The sequence below is a fragment of the Cyprinus carpio genome, chromosome A16 (assembly GCF_018340385.1).
Source record: "Cyprinus carpio isolate SPL01 chromosome A16, ASM1834038v1, whole genome shotgun sequence".
NCBI lineage: Eukaryota > Metazoa > Chordata > Actinopteri > Cypriniformes > Cyprinidae > Cyprinus > Cyprinus carpio.
In genome coordinates, this window is record NC_056587.1 from 9,424,339 (window position 1) to 9,442,930 (window position 18,592).

The 18,592-nt window shown below is 37.9% G+C and overlaps 1 long non-coding RNA gene across 1 annotated transcript; it reads left to right on the plus strand.

Annotated features, from left to right (window-relative positions):
* The first annotated feature begins 11,375 nt into the window (after positions 1–11,375).
* LOC122147986 lies at positions 11,376–18,284 on the plus strand. Its single transcript, XR_006161966.1, has 4 exons — positions 11,376–11,402; positions 12,512–12,581; positions 13,126–13,226; positions 14,226–18,284. It is a non-coding gene; the product is annotated as an uncharacterized LOC122147986 (long non-coding RNA).
* The last annotated feature ends 308 nt before the right edge of the window (positions 18,285–18,592 follow it).

Sequence of the window (18,592 nt, forward strand, 5' to 3'; positions counted from 1 at the left end):
GCATTGCAGGTGATCCCACCCACCCATCATACAGCTTCTGCGGAGTCTCCAGGCCAGGACCAGCAGACTGAAGCAGACTGAAGGACAGCTTCATTCATCAGGCTGTCAAGAAGCTGAACTCCCTCCCGACCTTAACCCCCCCCCCGTCCCCTCCCCTCCCCTCTTTTTCCCCATGCACCACTGAACTCTGATATATTTGTATGGTTGTACTTTATATTTCATCTGTATTTAATGTTCTATTGTTCTAGTGTTATCTGTATGGACCAAGGGTCTGAGAGTAACACAATTTCAATTCTCTGTATGTATGTACTGTTCATGTGGAAGAACTGACAATAAAGCAGACTTGACTTGACTTGACTAATATTCTCTCTGAGTTTCCATGTTCCCTTACGAAAATTAGCAATGGTTTGAACACGAATAACACCAAAAATCAGTGTTCTTGTAGCCATGGCAACCGCAAATTAACCATGGTTTTGTTACTTGGAATAATAATTTACAAAGAAGTATTAATATTTTTTGTATGGTTATAAAAACAGACCTAAGCCAACAATGGTCTTTACAATGACTTAAAATGCACTATATAAAAACAATGAGGCTTTAAGGATTGGTTAATTAATAATTATATGGTTTAATTGAATAACACTGTTAAAATACATACTGTAATCTATTTATGTACATTACATTTATTACAAATGCCTGCCCTGCAAAGGCCTGGTAATTGCTGCTGCTACATTTGGGCCAATTGTATATTTGTTTGAAAGTATATTGATCATTGTTTTATTTGTTTTAATAAATTTTTATTTCAAATATTCACTTAATCTTTTATTTTTGGCCAGCTTTTTGCTATAGATGACATAGCTTCTATTGTTTATTTAACAACCCTTACAGAAAAGAACCATGGTTGTATCATAGTAAAACTGCTTAATTTTCTTTTGCATGATTTCTAAATGCTTGAGACTAAAATCAATCAGATAACTGTATTACTGTTTTTTCCAATTGCTAACACACACTTTTTCAAACTAGTCTGGTTTTATCAAAATACTTAACACAATTCACAAAACCACACATCCAAACTGCAAAATACCTCATATATCCTGCAAAATGAAGCACTGCAACCGAAACTACACATAATATTATCAAAATCAAACTTCTGCATGAAATGGCACACACTTCATTCATATTACCAGATTTTTGCCTAACCAACTACACACTGAGCATAATGAAAAGCACCCCCATCTTTAGTATGCTTTGCCATAATACTAAAATATGTATCAGATTGTTCACATGCACAGAAATATTTGCAGATACACACACATGCTGTTGCAACATTTTTTTTTTTTCACTACAGTAAACAAGTCAGTGCAACATATGCACAGCAGATATATTTACATGGGACTGAACAAAAATATTCTTACAAAAAACAGTAAACTGAAAAAGAAAATTTCAGAAAAAATATATTACAGTAAAAAAAAGAGGCAAGAAAAATAATTAGGCAGCATCTTGCCGCACAGCCAGGTCTGGCCACAATGCCTCGTCAACATCACAGGCAATATCTTCCCTTGCCAGACATCGAGGGAAAAAGCACCTTGAGTGCCTTATCCATTCCTGAATTGCACCCACATCAATCTCATCACATGCCTCTTCCATGGCCTGCACAAGAGGCATGTGCACAAAGGGCTGCCAGTCGTATGCCTTCAACCGCCATGCCGAGAAGAACTCTTCTATGGGGTTCAGAAATGGTGAGTATGGTGGGAGGTATTGCACGAGAAATGTTGGGTGGTCATCAAACCAGTTTTGGACTGGGGCTGCACGATAAAAGCTCACGTTGTCCCACACTACAATGTACCAGTTTCTTTGATGGTCCGCATCATTCATACGCTCTGGTGTTATGAAAATGTTGTGAAGTCTGTCCAGAAATGTGAGAACATGGGCTGTGTTGTATGGTCCAAGGTTGGCATGACGGTGGAGGACACTATGCATACTGGAGATGGCAGCGCACATTGTGATGTTCCCACCACGTTGGCCAGGAACATCTATAATGGCTCTGTGGCCAATGATGTTTCTCCCCCTTCTTCTGGTCTTTGCTAGGTTGAACCCAGCCTCATCTATAAAGATGAACTCGTGTGGGATTGCATGAGCATCCATTTCCAGTACTCCCTGAAAACAAAGAACAAAAATCAGTCAATATGGTGTTATCCAGTACACTGGGAAACAATGTTGCGTGTAGTGTACTGCAGTCAATATAGTACTTACATTCACATATGCTCGTCTGAACTCTTTGTTTCTTTGAGAGTTTCTCTCAAACGGCATCTTATAAAGTTGTTTCATTCTGATTTGGTTTCGCTTGAGAATGCGAGCCAATGTGGACAGACTGACTCGTTGAATGTTGTTGAATAAGGTGTTGTCTTGGATGATGTGGCTTTGAATTTCTCGTAATCTGATTTCATTATTTTCCAAAACCAAGTTTACAACTTCCTGTACCCCCGTGAACATTTGGCCCCTTCCTCCACCATGGTGTCGTCTCTCTCAGTCCTTTAGAAAAAATAAAATAAAAATATATATAGGGCTTGGACAATGCAACCTAAATATTTTCCCCCACAGTAGAGTACATTGTACAGGAAACTTGTACAGTTTATGAATGGCTGATGTCATACACTAAGTAAACAGGTGTCACCCAACTGATACACTATGACATGGGGTATACTACATGTGTACTACATGAAATTTTGGTTAAATACATGTTCTCCAGTCTAAAGGTCCGGATGACAGAGGTGACAGTAAAATGGCTCAAGTTTGGGTGCACTCTCTGTCCAGCCTCACGCATTGTAAGCCCATGGTTGATGACATGATCTACTAAGGTTGCTTTGATTTCATTTGAAAGTGTTTGTCTTCTTTGGCCATGAACTCCTCTATCTGCTCTACCCCTACCTCTCACTCTTCCTCCCCCTATTCTCAACCTCCCTCTTCCTCTTCCTCTTCCTCTTCCTCTTCCTCTTCCTCTCTCTGCAATGTCTTCCATTGTTGTTGTAAAAAAAAAAAGGTTCTCACCTGTGGTCTTTTCATAGTGCTTACATCCTGATTGAAGTGTTAACAATTAACCATTGAGGTGTTTGGCCAGGTGGCACATGTAATTGGCCAATTAACTCATGTAGTGTCATTTTGAATGGCAGTGTTTTGAAATGGCAAACATGTGACTTTTTGTCAGATTGTTGTGTCTTATGCAGAGAACTGTGTTCAGTGCATTTAAAAAGTGCCATTTTGAAATGCAAAATGTGTGTAAAGCAGAAAATGTGTTTAGACTTTTGGAGACTTGAGAAGAAGTTTTGCTCTCTGTGTGTCAGTTTAAATAATTGTGCTGTGCATGTCATTTTAGTGTGTTAGCAATTGGAAAAAAACTGTCATAGCCATATGTAACTGTCTGAGCTACAATTGTAATTTGTTAATAATACAATTTATTTATTTATTTACTTTTATATTTTATCTAAGTTCTATTTTGACCCCTAAAGTAGTTTTTTTGTTGTTGTTTTTTAACTTCCATAATATTTGAGGGAGGGGGCACAACAATACAATCCTGCTAGGGCACCCATTTGGCCAGCGGCAGCCCTGTACAGACGTTCCTCTCGCTGAGAGCAGAGGAGCGGGGGTGTATTCCAGAAAGCACGGTTAACTTACCGTTAACTATAACCTGAACTTTCGGTTGATTAACCCCAAACCTTGCTTACTCGAGGTATGTGGCTCCAAAAACGCGTGAGGGAGTAAGTTCATTCAACTCAGAGTATGTTCCTGGTTAAGACTCAAGACATTAAGAAAAAGCACGCCATGCTGTTTCTTTACTCTTTTGTTCAATGGTCGTTTACATGCTTAGTGCATATCACCACCTAATTGATGGTTGTGAAGTTTTTCGTTTAATCTTTAATCCTTGAGAATATGAATTACATTTGATGCTAATTATATACTAAGTCATATCAGATATGTATTTTGATTTAGAATTTAGACATAGAAAGTACCGATCCATGTGTGAATGATAATATAAAATGTAATAAATAGATATATAAAATAATAAATTAAACGTTACCTTGTCATAGTGTTTTATAATTTATACAGTTAACTGTTATATATGCCAATAAAATAAATAAGAACCATATTAGAATAATATATTACCTTGTGTATTACTTATATTAGCGCTTCATCATTAACATATACAAATACATATAGACTATATTACATATTGTAATGTTATATAATGATGTGCCACGCCCACTGAAGGCTCGTCAGTAGATCACACGTGCGCTGAAGTGAGCTAACCCTGGAACATAACCTGCTCTGGAGCAGGTTTTCTACAGAGAGCAAGTTACTATGGTTACTTACCCTGAAAGCTGAGGTTGTCCGCTCACTTATCCCCAGGTATGTCACGTAACCTGCTTTTTGGAATACACCCCGGATCCAGCGAGAGCTTGATGGGGCGACGCGGAATGAAAAAGTTTTTCAGTCGTGGCAGTAGAGGCGGCGCTACTATAACGACATGTGAATAATCCCGCCTACTCTAAAGCGATACTAAACTGCAGTGGAAACGCAAACCGTGCCGTGCCGAGCCGAGTCGTACCACGCAGTGGAAAAGCGCCATAATCACCGCTCTTTAAGAAACGGGCTTGACCTGCTTTCTCGGGTTTGACAAACCTCATTCTGAAACGGAAACCTCAGAGTTTCCCTCATTTCAGGGTTAACATACTCAGAGTTTTCACTTAACCTCCTTTGGGCCCCTGCGGTGTATTCCAGAAAGCAGGGTTAACTTACTGTGAACTTAACCCTGAACTCTCGGTTGATTAACCCCAAACCTTGCTTACTCGAGGTATGTGGTTCCAAAAACGTGTCCGGGAGTAAGTTCATTCAACTCAGAGTATGTTCCTGGTTAAAACTCAAGACATTCTCAACAGAGCGACAAATCGACGAGTCACTATGGAAACGGACGCTAAGAAAAAGCGCAACAAGCTGTTTCTTTCTTCTTCTTTTGTTCATTAGTTGTTTACATGCTTAGTGCATATCACCACCTAATTGATGGCTGTGCAATCATTTTTATTTTTTTCCATTTAATCTTTAATCCTTGAGAATGTGAATTATATAATTATATTGTTTGTTTTATGCTAATTATATATTAAGTCATATCAGATATGTATTTTGATTTAGAATTTAGACGTTATAGAAAATGCATGTGTGAGATAATATAACATGTATTAAAATAAATAAATATATATATAAGTTAAATATTACCTTGTCATAATGTTTTATAATTTATGCATATAACTCTTATATATGGCAATAAAAGAATAATATGTTACCTTATTTATTACTTATATTAGCGCTTCCTCATTAACATATCAAAATATATATATATATATATATATATATATATATATATATATATATATATATATATATATATATATATATATATATATAATAAGCTATATTACATATTGTAAAATTATATAATGTTGTGCGCTATCTGTCATGCCCACTGAAGGCTCGCTGAAGTGAACTAACCCTGGAACATAACCTTCTCCGGAGCAGGTTAAGTTCAGAGAGTGAGTTGCTATGACTACTAACATACCCTGAAAGTTACCTCCGTTTTTGGAACCGAAAGTTGAGGTTATCCGCTTACTTACTCTTAAACATACCAGGGTATGTCACATAACCTGCTTTCTGGAATACCCCCCAGGAGAAGCGTATTTACAGTAATAATAATAATAATAATAATAATAATAATAATAATAATAATAAACAGTAGACAAAACCCCATAAAACAATTTTTAAAGTTGTGAGTTGGTGAAATTTATATAATCTATGACCTTTATACAGTGTGTATCCCTCACAACCTTGTTTTCATCTATTCAGTATGACGTCTAACCTGACTAGGCCTATATACTTTAAAATATCTTCCCTGCAGGGGCTGGCGCTCTCTGTGTTCCACATAAAAAAAGGAAGTCATGCAGGTTTGGAAAGTGAGGGTGGGTGAGTGAATGATGAAAGTTTATATTTTTGGGGTGGATCCCTTTAAGAAACCTACATGAGCCTATAATCGATATAAATAACTTTACAATAAACGAGAGAAATTTAGAGTTTTGTTAATTATTTATACATTTTGTAATATAGGCTTATGTTTATTATAGCACAAGTAATCACCACGTAAGATCACTACTATTATGTGTATAGCTGTGCCCATGTGATAATTATTTTTTCAGCTCGATAATTAGTACAGCTTTGAATTGCATCAGTGCTTTATTGATGTCGATGACAGTCTTCGTTTGTGCTGGGGCCATATTCTCACCGAATACAATATAAGGAATGTAGACTCTTGTTTCCACACACTCGATCGCATATTCAACAATGAGTCGAGAGTAACTGAAGCAGGAAAAGTAGGTAAGAATTAAGAAATTACATATGTTATTATTGGTATTATGCTACTAAGGCCTAAGGTTACGAGAAGCGTATAGTAAGTGAAGTAACGGTCATATATTTTTGCTTTTAATAAAAAAGGAAACGTTTGGCTACTTTATAATAAAAAAATGTAGAACATAAACTTAATTAAAACGATGTTTCAGTAAGTTTTAAGCTATCCTTCTGCTGGAATATAAAGTAACATAATGTTGCTTTGCTACTGTAGCTGAGCAATATTTCTTGCAAAATGAAAGCCTAAATATGCTTCGTTTGGAAGAAGTGGTCACATCGACATTTTTTTCCCCCTACCTGCACTGTAGTCTACAAAGTTTTCATCATCCATTAAACTTCTCAATCTGTAATTTCTGCATTGATGTCAACAGTTTTTTCTTTCTCAGTAGCCTAATTACATTTTTTTTTTCAACTGCTTATACACATTTTCAAAACTTTACCTCTTTTTTTAAAAAACTGCACACAAATCCAAGAATTGCACGCACAAAATGCAAAATGCCTAACATCTCTGGCAAAATGAAGCACTGCATTCAAAATATCACAAACACATCTCAAAAGCAAACGTTTGTGTTACGTTGCAAACCTTTACAATAATATTACATTTTTGGACATATCATATACACACAGTTATTCAAAACCTAAAGCTCTTCTTTCATGAGCTCCTATGTACATTTCTCTTCAAGATTGAAAGTAGCCTAATTGACAGGGAGATGTTGAAAAATTCATGGTAAACACGAAAACAAGATTGAAACCAAACTTTTTTTTTCACTGTAAACATTTGTGGTTGTGAATACAGTATTACACAGTACAAAGAAAAAAAATACATCAACCATGCGTAGATCTGTATTTATAGACCTATTCTAAAGCCATAATTGCTTGGTGTTAAGTAAAGCAATGAGTGTTTGCAGGTGAGGAGTCAGTGTGAGGCACTGATGAATTAGTGTGGCATTTTGATTTGTTGTGTTTGAAAAAGGAGATCAAGATACTTCCTGTTAGATTTTTGTGTGTTACATAGAGAATTTTGTGTTGTGTTTTGCAAAAAAAGTGTTATATGAATTTGATTTGAGTCAAAGGCTGAGAATTAGTTTATGGTTTTGCAGATTTGGTGTGTGTTTCTGGTGTTCAAGTGTCAGGTTTGAGAAATTGTCTGACAATTAAAGATTTTGTGTGTAAACAGTTCTGTAAATTCTGTAAAAAAAAACTATAAATTCAACATGAACGGAAACGTGCAATAAATGTTTCACATTGCTACACTTTAATTATAATCATAAAAATAAGGCTGCAATTAAACTTTACGTCATTTATAGTGAGTTCATAATTTGTACAGTTTATGTTATTGTTTAGCTAATGTTTTTGTATCTCTTTCTTAGGGAGAGGCTATGACGTGATGCTGAAGAATATCTTGATGGCTGAAATTATGCCTATAGTGGAGGAATTTGACCAGCAGAAAAATAATGGTCACAGGTTTATCTAATTACCATTCTTCAGCAACCAAGTAATAACTGTGTTTGTTTGGGACCAGACCTGTGACAATTCATGAGGCCATAACTGGTGAGGATTCACCCTGAGACCGAATAGTAAATATTTCCTTTCAGCCATGATCTATTGGAAATAGTAAACGTGTAGACCCTTATCCGTGAACTCCAACAATACTTAGATTACAAAGGGAAGACCTAGAGACTTGCATAATGTGTACTGTGAAAACTGATATGTAGGCTTACAACTGTGAAATGATTGTCTACACTCACTGCACCCAGAAACACGGTGTTTATGAGATGCTGGGTGTTGTAAAGCTGTAAATCTGTCTGTTCTAGTGGTTTGATTACAAGTAGACAAAATTGTTTATCCCTTTGAAATGAAATATTTAATCATAAGAGACAATACAATTTAAGTGTTTTTATCCATTAACTCTTTTCAACAAAAAAACTGCTTGCTTTAGGTCATTTCTAAGCATTCAATAATTGAATTGTGGGGCCCATCTTTCTTTCAAACTGAGGAAAGTGGAAAAGACAGACAGAGACTGGCATGAAATATCAGGGTGAGAGCCTGATAGAAACAGACATGTAATGTTTGACATACACACTTTGACTGCAATTGAGATAAATGGCTCTGTCCTTCTCAATTCAATTCAATTCAATTCAAGTTTATTTGTATAGCGCTTTTTACGATACAAATCATTACAAAGCAACTTTACAGAAAATTAAGTTTCTACAATATTTAGTAGTAGCTTATCAGTGGTGATTGTCAGTTCATGTGCATATAGCAGAAATGTTCAGAAAAAATCAATAAGAAGACGTAAACAAACAGACGATTGACACTATTAACAGCAATTATGCAATCAAACTTATAGCAAAATGTGGTAGTTCTGTATGTTGTCTCTGGGTTAGCATCATCTGAGGTCCTCTGAGGGGCTGGCATCATCTCTTCTCAGGTGTTCTGGATCCAGACTGGAGCTTGTGTAAATCCTAGTTACCACGGGATGTAAATCCCGTGGCAAAGCAGAGAAACAAATAGAGACATAATTAGCGTAGCTGCTGTTCCAGCCAAGTAAAATTAATTCGTTTAACCCAAGCTAAAGAATAATAATGCACAATTGATCAGATATAACTGCAGTCCAAAATTATGAGATGCATTATTTGAATGATTGGCCAAAGAGGTGTGTTTTTAATCTAGATTTAAACAGAGAGAGTGTGTCCTGAGCCCCGAACATTATCAGGAAGGCTATTCCAGAGTTTGGGAGCCAAATGCGAAAAAAAGCTCTACCTCCTTTAGTGGACTTTGCTATCCTAGGTACTATCAAAAGTCCAGCGTCGTTTTGACCTTAGGGATCGTGATGGGTTGTAGCGAGGTAGAAGACTAGTTAGGTACACAGGAGCTAAGCCATTAAGGGCCTTATAAGTAAGTAATAATATTTTGTAACTGATACGGAACTTAATAGGTAGCCAGTGCAGAGACTGTAGTATTGGGGTAATATGATCATATTTTCTTTGACCTGGTAAGGACTCTAGCCGCTGCATTTTGGACTACCTGTAGCTTGTTTTATTGAGGATGCAGGACAACCACCTAGCAGTGCATTACAATAGTCCAGTCTAGAGGTCATGAATGCATGAACTAGCTTTTCTGCATCAGGAACAGGTAACATGTTTTCGTAGCTTGGCAATGTTTCTAAGATGGAAGAATGCTGTTTTTTGTAACATGGGAAATATGATTTCAAAAGACAAGTTACTGTCTAATATAACACCCAGATTTTTTACAGTAGAGGAAGTAACAGTACATCCGTCTAGTTGCAAATTGTAATCTACGAGATTACTGTGTAATGTTTTCTGGTCCAATAAGTAATATCTCTGTCTTATCTGAATTTAATAGGAGAAAATTATTGGTCATCCAATCTTTTACATTTTTAACACACTCTGTTAGCTTAGATAATTTAGAAGTTTTCACCTGGTCTTGTTGAGATATATAGTTGAGTATCATCAGCATAACAGTGGAAACTAATCCCATCTTTTCTAATGATATTACCAAGGGGCAACATGTATATTGAAAATAGCAGAGGACCTAGGACAGATCCTTGTGGCACTCCATATTTTATCTGGTGATAAATGAGATGACTCCCCATTTAGATAAACAAAGTGGTAGCGATCGGACAGGTAGGATCTAAACCATCTTAAAGCCTGCCCTTGGATACCTGTATAGTTTTGTAATCTATCTATGAGTATGTCGTGATCTATGGTGTCAAACGCAGCACTAAGATCAAGTAAAACTAGCAATGAGATGCAGCCTTGGTCTGACGCAAGAAGCAAGTCATTTGTAATTTTAACAAGTGCAGTTTCTGTGCTATGATGGGGCCTGAAACCTCGACTGAAATTCTTCATAGAGATCATTTTTTTTTGCAGGTAGGAGCACATTTGAGCAGACACAACTTTTTCTAAAATTTTAGACATAAATGGAAGATTTGAAATGGGTCTGTAATTTGCCAGTTCACTAGGATCTAGTTGTGGTTTTCTTAATAAGAGGCTTAATAACCGCCAGCTTGAATGGTTTTTGGGACGTGACCTAAAGATAACGACGAGTTAATAATATTGAGAAGCGGTTTTTCTGCTACAGGTAACAACTCTTTCAGTAATTTAGTGGGTACAGGATCTAATAAACATGTTGTTGGTTTAGATGCAGTGATAAGTTTATTTAGCTCTTCCTGTCCTATAGTTGTAAAGCACTGCATTTTATCTTTGGGTGCGATAGATAAACCTAAAGTATTAGACGCTGTAGAATCTACATTTGTTATTGTATTTCTGATGTTATCTATTTTATCAGTGAAGAAATTCATAAAGTCATTACTATTTAACTGTGAGGGAATATTTAGATCGGGTGGCGTCTGGTAATTTGTTAATCTAGCCACTGTGCTAAATAAAAACCTTGGGTTGTTTTGGTTGTTTTCTATGAGTTTGTGGATATGCTCGGCCCTGGCAGGTTTTAGAGCCTGTCTATAGCTGGACATACTGTTTTTCCACGCAATTCTAAAAACTTCCAAGTTAGTCTTCTAAACTTCTCCCTTCTCCTCCCTTCTTTCAGACACAGTGTATGAGTTCAGGCTACAGGCAGCAGCAGACAATTTCATTGCTGCAGCCTCAAGGCTGCCCAGAGGTGAGACTTACATTATCATATCATTTCTTTTGCTTTGTAAACCATGAAAAACTGGACCAGAGCCTTCATCTTCAGTACAGCTCTCACTTTCCCCTATAAGTTCCATTACAATTTCCGCATATTTCTCTCTTAAATCATAGCAAGTTGTCCCGCTCTTAAACGCTCTGAGCACCTAGCCACCTAAGTATTATTTACTATTAAACTGTACATTCCTTGCACATGGATATTGCAGTATATAAAAAGTTTTTTTTTTTTTTATTGGTTTTTTTTTTTAATATCATTTCTTGCAGCCTCTGGATGATTCCCCCCATGTGGTGAGTAACACCTATATATGTCATGACTCTCCTGATGAAGCTAAAGAAAAGTGCTTGTTCTGTAATTTGAGGTTCCTCAGATTGTTACACTGAACTCTCTGAAGAACGTTTAGACAGTTTTAAGGTGCCTCAAATATCCTACTGAGTACTTAAGAAACTCAATATACTGTATATTACAAGTGCTTTCAAACCATTTCCCTTATGATGGTGTTACTGTAAGCACCACTGACTGTCTTGCAGAAATTTATGGGTTCCATCTTTTCTTTATTGGTTTTTCAGAACAGGGTTTTTAAACTAGTGCGTTCACTGAATTCAAAGAAAAAAAAAATAGTTTTTTTTCTTCCCCCCATATATTTTAATTTTTCTGGTTTTCCATTTTAATAGTTAAATTAAACTTTAGTCTTCAAAAAGCATGTCTAATTAATTGAAATACAATTTAACAATAATTTATTAGATTTTTTTTTAACCGTAAAATGACCCTATGAAATATTTTTTTCAAAAATTATATTTTATGTTTTAATTTAATCTTTTAAAATATAATGAAAATTTAACAATTCCTTTTATTCCTTAAAAAAATAGTTTCCATAATTGTATTATTATTATTGCTTTAAGAAGTACATTCTACTATAAAAATACAATATAGATATTACAGAAATAGTTATATTTCTGTCACGTTTTCTTCAAGTTAAAATAGACCTTTATTTTGATGGGTTGTTTTGAAGACCTTTAAGTTTCTGTGTGAACAGTATATGATCTGGAGATGAAGTTCATGTGGCGTGTCATGCATGATTGCGTATGTGTATATATATATTTTTTTTATTTTTTTTTCACAGTATAAATGAGCTTTGAATATGAAAATATGTAGCTGCCTTTATATTTTAGAAAGGAGATTCTTTACAAAGGGATCATCATATTTGTGGGTCCATTGCAACAAAATCTGCCAGTGTGGCGATCGTTAAATTTTTTCTATTAGGCATATTCAATGTCTTCCATATACTACTCCTCTAAATAGGCTTTTTAAAATTTTCAAATACAGTTACATTCTTTCAGAGACTACAGAAAAAATAGTATATTATAAATGGGATAAAATCTATTGTTTATGTTTCCAGGTGCAAGGTGCTGTTTATAACTGCATGACCTGTCAGTACGACTCCTGTGAGTTCCCGCTGGATTGCCCTGGTGAGTTGACAGGCTCCTTTACATGTGTGCAGTTTTGTGTTCAATATATTATGATATGTAATTCTATGCAGTCCCCCACTCACCCACTCTCTCCACACTTGACATGATGGATATGTTATAACTCAACCTGACAGAACCACCTCTGTAATTATGTAACAGCATTTACGCAGTACAAACATCTATTGCTTTTAAATCTACTTGGGAGCACAGCAAAGTTGTTAAACGAAACCTTGGGCCTTGACACACTTTTACACATAATATAATTTCTCACAGATAGCCCTTTGGGTCACCTAAGATGGCAGGCCTTCTCCCACACACTGTGGTATTCATTTCCACTCAGCACAGCTACAATTATTGCTCAGTGTATCTTTTCTTTGGCTGCTCTCACCAGAGGCTTTGCTTAAATATTATAATTAGTTGAATGGTGGGCAGACTGTGCTGCCTCTGTTCTTCTGTCGACAAAAGGCATTCAGTTGCAAGGTGAAGTGTTACAGATCTGCGTCTAATGTATTGCTGTGTGTGTGTGATGTATGTGCTTTTACAGTGAAGGAAATCAATGTAAAGGAGAACAACAGAACTCAGATGTGGTGTAAGGTCCCTTTCCTGCTTCCTACAGATGCAGAAATGGTCTGGAGATATGCAATGGTGATGAGAAAATCACTTCAACCCATGAATAGCTAACATAGTTTATGAGTACAACTAATAATTATTTATATGTAAAAAAAAAAAAAAATTCTTAGTACAGTCTTTGGCGGTTTCAGTGAATATTATTTATTTATTCATTCATATTTTTATCTATTTTTTTTTTTTTAAATCAGACAAAATTATAGGACTGTAAAACTCAAAATTGCATAATGTTTAATGCAGAATTGACCAAAATTAGAGGACAATATAGCAATGTATTAATATTATTATTATTTATTATTATTATATTAAATTCCAGTATGTTTCTTGCTGTTTCAATGAAGATTTATTTATTTATTCAGCTAAAATTATGGTATGTTTCCTGCAGTATTTATGAATATTCACTATTTCATGCATTTGTCTTTTCTTGTTTATTATTCAAATGCAGACAAAATTACAATGATTCCTGCAGAATTGAACAAAATTACAGGGGAATGTAGCAATGTCTGTAATTTGTAATATTTTAAATATTTTTATGGCAACAAAATAACAGTGTTTCCTGCTATTTCAATGAATATTAATTTATTTATTCATTCATTCATTCATCCATCCATTCATTCATTCAAACAAAATTATGGTGTATGTCCCACAGTTTTATTTAAAATGTATTTTTTTTCCCTCATTTATTTTTTTATTAATTATTATTTATTTATTTATTTTTCTTCCTTTTTTTATTGTTTTATTCAAATATAGAAAAAGTTACAGTATGTTTCCTGCAGAGTTTATCAAAATTAAAGGGGGCTATAGCTATATTATTTTCTTTTTATGCAGACAAAATTACAGTGTATTACAGTTTCAATTTCTATTCATTCATTTAGCAATGTAGAATATAGCAATATTAGATATGTGGAAGTCAGCATATTTGAATTTAGAGTTACTTACTGAATGTGACAGATCAAAATGAAATAAACAAAACAAAAAACTCTTTCTGTACTTACAACCGCTAATCTTGACATACAGGAGAGAACGATGTTGATGGATCGGTTTGACGAGGTCACGGTTGGAGTGGATCCACTTTACTTCATCCCCTCTGCCCGGCCAGAGCACTCAGGCACCTACCAGTGTGAAATATTCTCTCAGGAGCACTCACTCGTCCGTATCTACTACTACCTCACAGGTGCCCACTCACATATAAAAAATAATGACATTCCTGGGCTGTTGCTATTACTGACCTCTCTATATATACCAAATGTCTGTGGTTTTCACCTCAGTAGTCCCAATGGCACAAATAGGCCATGCAGGACTACAGGATGTCTTTGAACAGGAGCAGTTCACTTTCCTGTCCCCTACAGTTCCATTCACCTTATGGCTTCCCAGTCCTGCCCTTGTCACCACCTGTCTGACTGCAATGCTTCTGCTGGTCTTCATTAGTCTAGGGTAATAATTTCCTTACTTTCAGTGTAATTATTCAGTGTAATTCCTATTTTATTTTATTACATTTTTATAATTTTTTTAAATAATATATTTGCATGTAAACGTACTAGGGGTGTAATGGTACATGTATTTGTCCTGAACCATCACAGTATGGCCATCACATCATTCTGTCGAATCCACTTGATGCACAACTCAACTGCACAAGATCTTGTACGCAAACAAACATGGATGTCAATACAAAGGTATCACTATTTATTTGCGGTGCAATTTGTTCAGAAAAAAAAAAAAAACACACAAAAAGAGGGAAAACCCGCAGGATATGGGTGCGGTCCTGGATGGGGAGGCAATGTGAACTCTACAGAAAGAATTAGAAGTGAGTAAAGTGCAGAGGAGAGAGCAAAACAAAACACCAGTCAAGAATTAGAAATACAAAACAAGGATTTGTAAAGAAAAATGTTGGAGGATTTCGATGTAAGACGAGTGGAGACTGGTTTTCCTGTGCTGTAAGCAAAACCTGGTTCTCGCGAGACAATCATATTCTCACTGGAGCTTACACTATGCCTTAGTCCTACATCATCTGCTGGAATGCCACACTCTTGTGAATGCAAGTATGACAGTCAGCAGAGACTAAATATTATGGATTATGAAGTTTTAAAATATGGATATTTTTCTTACACAAATGCATAGATTTGGTTCAGAAGGCCTTTATTAACCACCTGGAGCTGTGTGGAGCACTTTTTTATGATGGATGGATGCTTTATTTTTCTTCAAAATCATGACCCCTTGTCACAATTACACACTGGAGTGCCCATGATTTCCACCAGAGGACACTTCATCCCTGACTTTTACCATTCATCCATGATTTCCCATAATCCTTTGCCCATACTTATCAGCAATCATCACCAATTCACAGCTGCTTCACATTAGAAAGACTATAAAGGATCCACTCAGTCACAAACACATCGCTGTTGATTGTTAGCCTGTAGCTTACCCGTGTTCTCCTGTTTTGCCATGTTCTTGTTACCTTACCCTACTTTGCCTTGCCTTCTTTTTGACCCTAGACTGGTTCCTTGTTATTGATTGTTTGCTGCCTGCCCTGACCATTGCCTGCATATTGGATTACTCTTTTGTCTGTTCCTTATATTGTACTGTTTTGCTTGTGTGTAACACCTGCCTGTCTGAATATGCTTCTAATAAAGCCTTGGATCCTAAAAAAGCATGTGGATCCTCTACTTTGTCGTCATGGCTCCTATGTTACAGAATCAACACCCATACCCGGATGCAGTGGCTTTTTGATCATTCCAAGCCTATCATGGACTCATTCGACCAGCTACTGCACCTTCGGCAAAGGAATCTGCCAACTGAGGAATATGTTCAACAGTTATGTGAGTTGTCCTATCATGTGCCAGTCTATGAAATCATGTTAAAAGACAGTTTTCATTTTGGACTCAATGGGTCAGCGAAATCATGGTTACCTGAAGGGAAATTCAGTTGTACACTAAGAGTGTTTATGGGGCAGAGATTTATCACAAAATGGTCACCAGCTCAGAGACCATTCACAAAATGGCTGGCAACCCAGAACCTGTTCTCAAAATGGCTGCCATTTCAGTGTCTCGTCCCGTCATGGCCACCGTCCCAGGGTCTCATCCCATCATGGTCGCTGTTCCAGAATTTCTTCCCATCACAGCTGCCACTCCCGAGCAGCATCCAGTCATGGCTATTCCACCTGAGCCCTCCACACTCCTGTCAGTTACAAGGCGTCCTAGACTGGTATCCAGTGTGGAGGATCTACTGCTGGTGTCTGTCTAAGTTGCGGATTACCCTGCGAAATCTCTGCTCCTGAGCCACACAGACTCAGTGTTTTCAAGCGACACTATTTCAACGCTCTCAAGCGACACTCTATCAGCGCTCTCAAGCGACACTGTTTCAACACTCTCCAGCCTGCCAGCCGCTACTCACCCCAATTCCCCAGGCACAGCACCTTCTGTCTCTGAGATAGACGATTTATTCTCTGCCATACCAGTTATGGCTATGGCCATTCTCTGTGTTTAGGCTGCTCACACCACCGTAGTTTCCCCAGAGGTTGCAGCTTCCACTGCAGAACCTTCCGACATGGTGGTGCCCACTCTAGACCCAGAGCCCACTTCTGTCCCAGAGCCCAATCCAATCCCAGAGCCTGCTCCAGTACTTGAATTCATTCCCAAGCCTGCTCTAGTTCTAGAATACATTTCTGAACCTGCTCCAGAATCTGATCCAGAATCTACTCCAGTACCTGAGTCCGTGCCAGTCTCCCCTAAGGTGGCAACTTCCATTGCTGAACCTTCCACGCCAGTAAGATCCGCTCCGCTCCTCCTGAGACAGCAGTGGTACTCTTCCCTGAGCTCTCGGTGGTCCCCGTCACTACTGATGCCACCACGGACACCATTTTTTAACTTCCCATGTTTCCCGATGCCTCCCTTATGGCTGTAAGGGCCATCTATCAACTCTGTGTTTCGTGAAGTTCCTGTTACCACTGCTGCAGAACTTCCAGAGGCAGTGGGGGTGTTCGCCTCAGCTCCTCTCAAGACAGGGGTGTCCACCTATGAAACCTTTGTCTGTCCTGACAAGGTCATGGAGACTGTCAGTGAATCCCCTGTCAAACCGGTCTCGGTCATCAAAGCCAGTCATGATCTATCAATCCTGCCTGAGACGGTCACAAAAACTGCCTCTGAATTCATCTGAACTAGCCACAGAGGCCACATAGGAACTTGTGTCCAATGCTGAACTGAACACAGAGGTTATCTATGAACTTGTGTCCTGTTTTGACCTGGCCACAAAGGCCATTTGTGAACTCTATGACTGTTCCGTTACGGCTAGAGAGGCTCTCTCTGAACTCATAGTTTGTACTGTTACGGTAAAGGAGGCTATTTATGAACTCTCTGCCTTTCCTTTCACAGCTATGGTGGCCATCTGAAAACTCACTGCCAGACCTGTCACAACTATGGAGGCCATCTGTAAACTCTCAGCCTGTCCTGTCACAACTATGGACGCCGCCTGTGAACTCTCTACCTGTTCTGTCATGGCTATGAAGACAATCTGTGAACTTCCTCACTGTCTCGTCATGGTCAAGGAGACCATCTATGTACTCTTGTCTTGTCCTAGACTGGCCATGGATGCCACTAATGAACTGTCCATCCATCTTGTAACGGTCGCCACAGCCACTGTTAACCTCTTTGTGCCTTTTGTTGCAGTCATGCCAGATCCGCCATGGGGGTCTTCGATTCCATTTGCTCTGCTGTGGTGGTCATCTGCTCTGTCATAGGGATCTTCAGTCCTGTATGCTCTGCACTGGTGGTTCTCAGTGCCGCAGGCTCCGCCCTAGCATCCTGCTCTGCCAGCTCCGTCTGGTCCACCCTGGTGGTCCTCAGCTCCACCCTGGCGTCCAGCTCTGTCAGCTCCACCCTGGCACTCTGCTCCGCCCGCTCCGTCTGCTCCGCTGTGGTGGTCTTCAGCTCTGCCTTCTCCGCTCTGGCAACCCTCTACTGACACCTTGGCAATTGAATCGTCATTGGCTAGTAATTTTTTTTTGTTTACTCGCCAGACTATATATATATATATTTCAGAAACTTCACACTGGACTTGCCACTGTGCCTCTCCAGTCTTCCTCCAGACTCCAGACCTTGATTTCCAAATGAAATTCAAAATTAACTTTCATCTGAAAAGAGGACTGAGCAACAGTCCAGTTCTTTTTCTCCTTACCCCAGGTGAGATGCTTCTGACATTTTTTATGGTTCAGGAGTGGCTTGGTTCTAGGAATGTGACAGCATTTCCTGAAGACGTCTGAGCGTGGTGACTCTTGATGCGCTGACTCTGGCTTCAGTCCACTCCTTGTGAAGCTCTCCCAAGTTCATGAATTGTTTTGACAATCTTCCCAAGGCTGTGGTCATCCCTGTTGCTTGTACACCTTTTCCTAC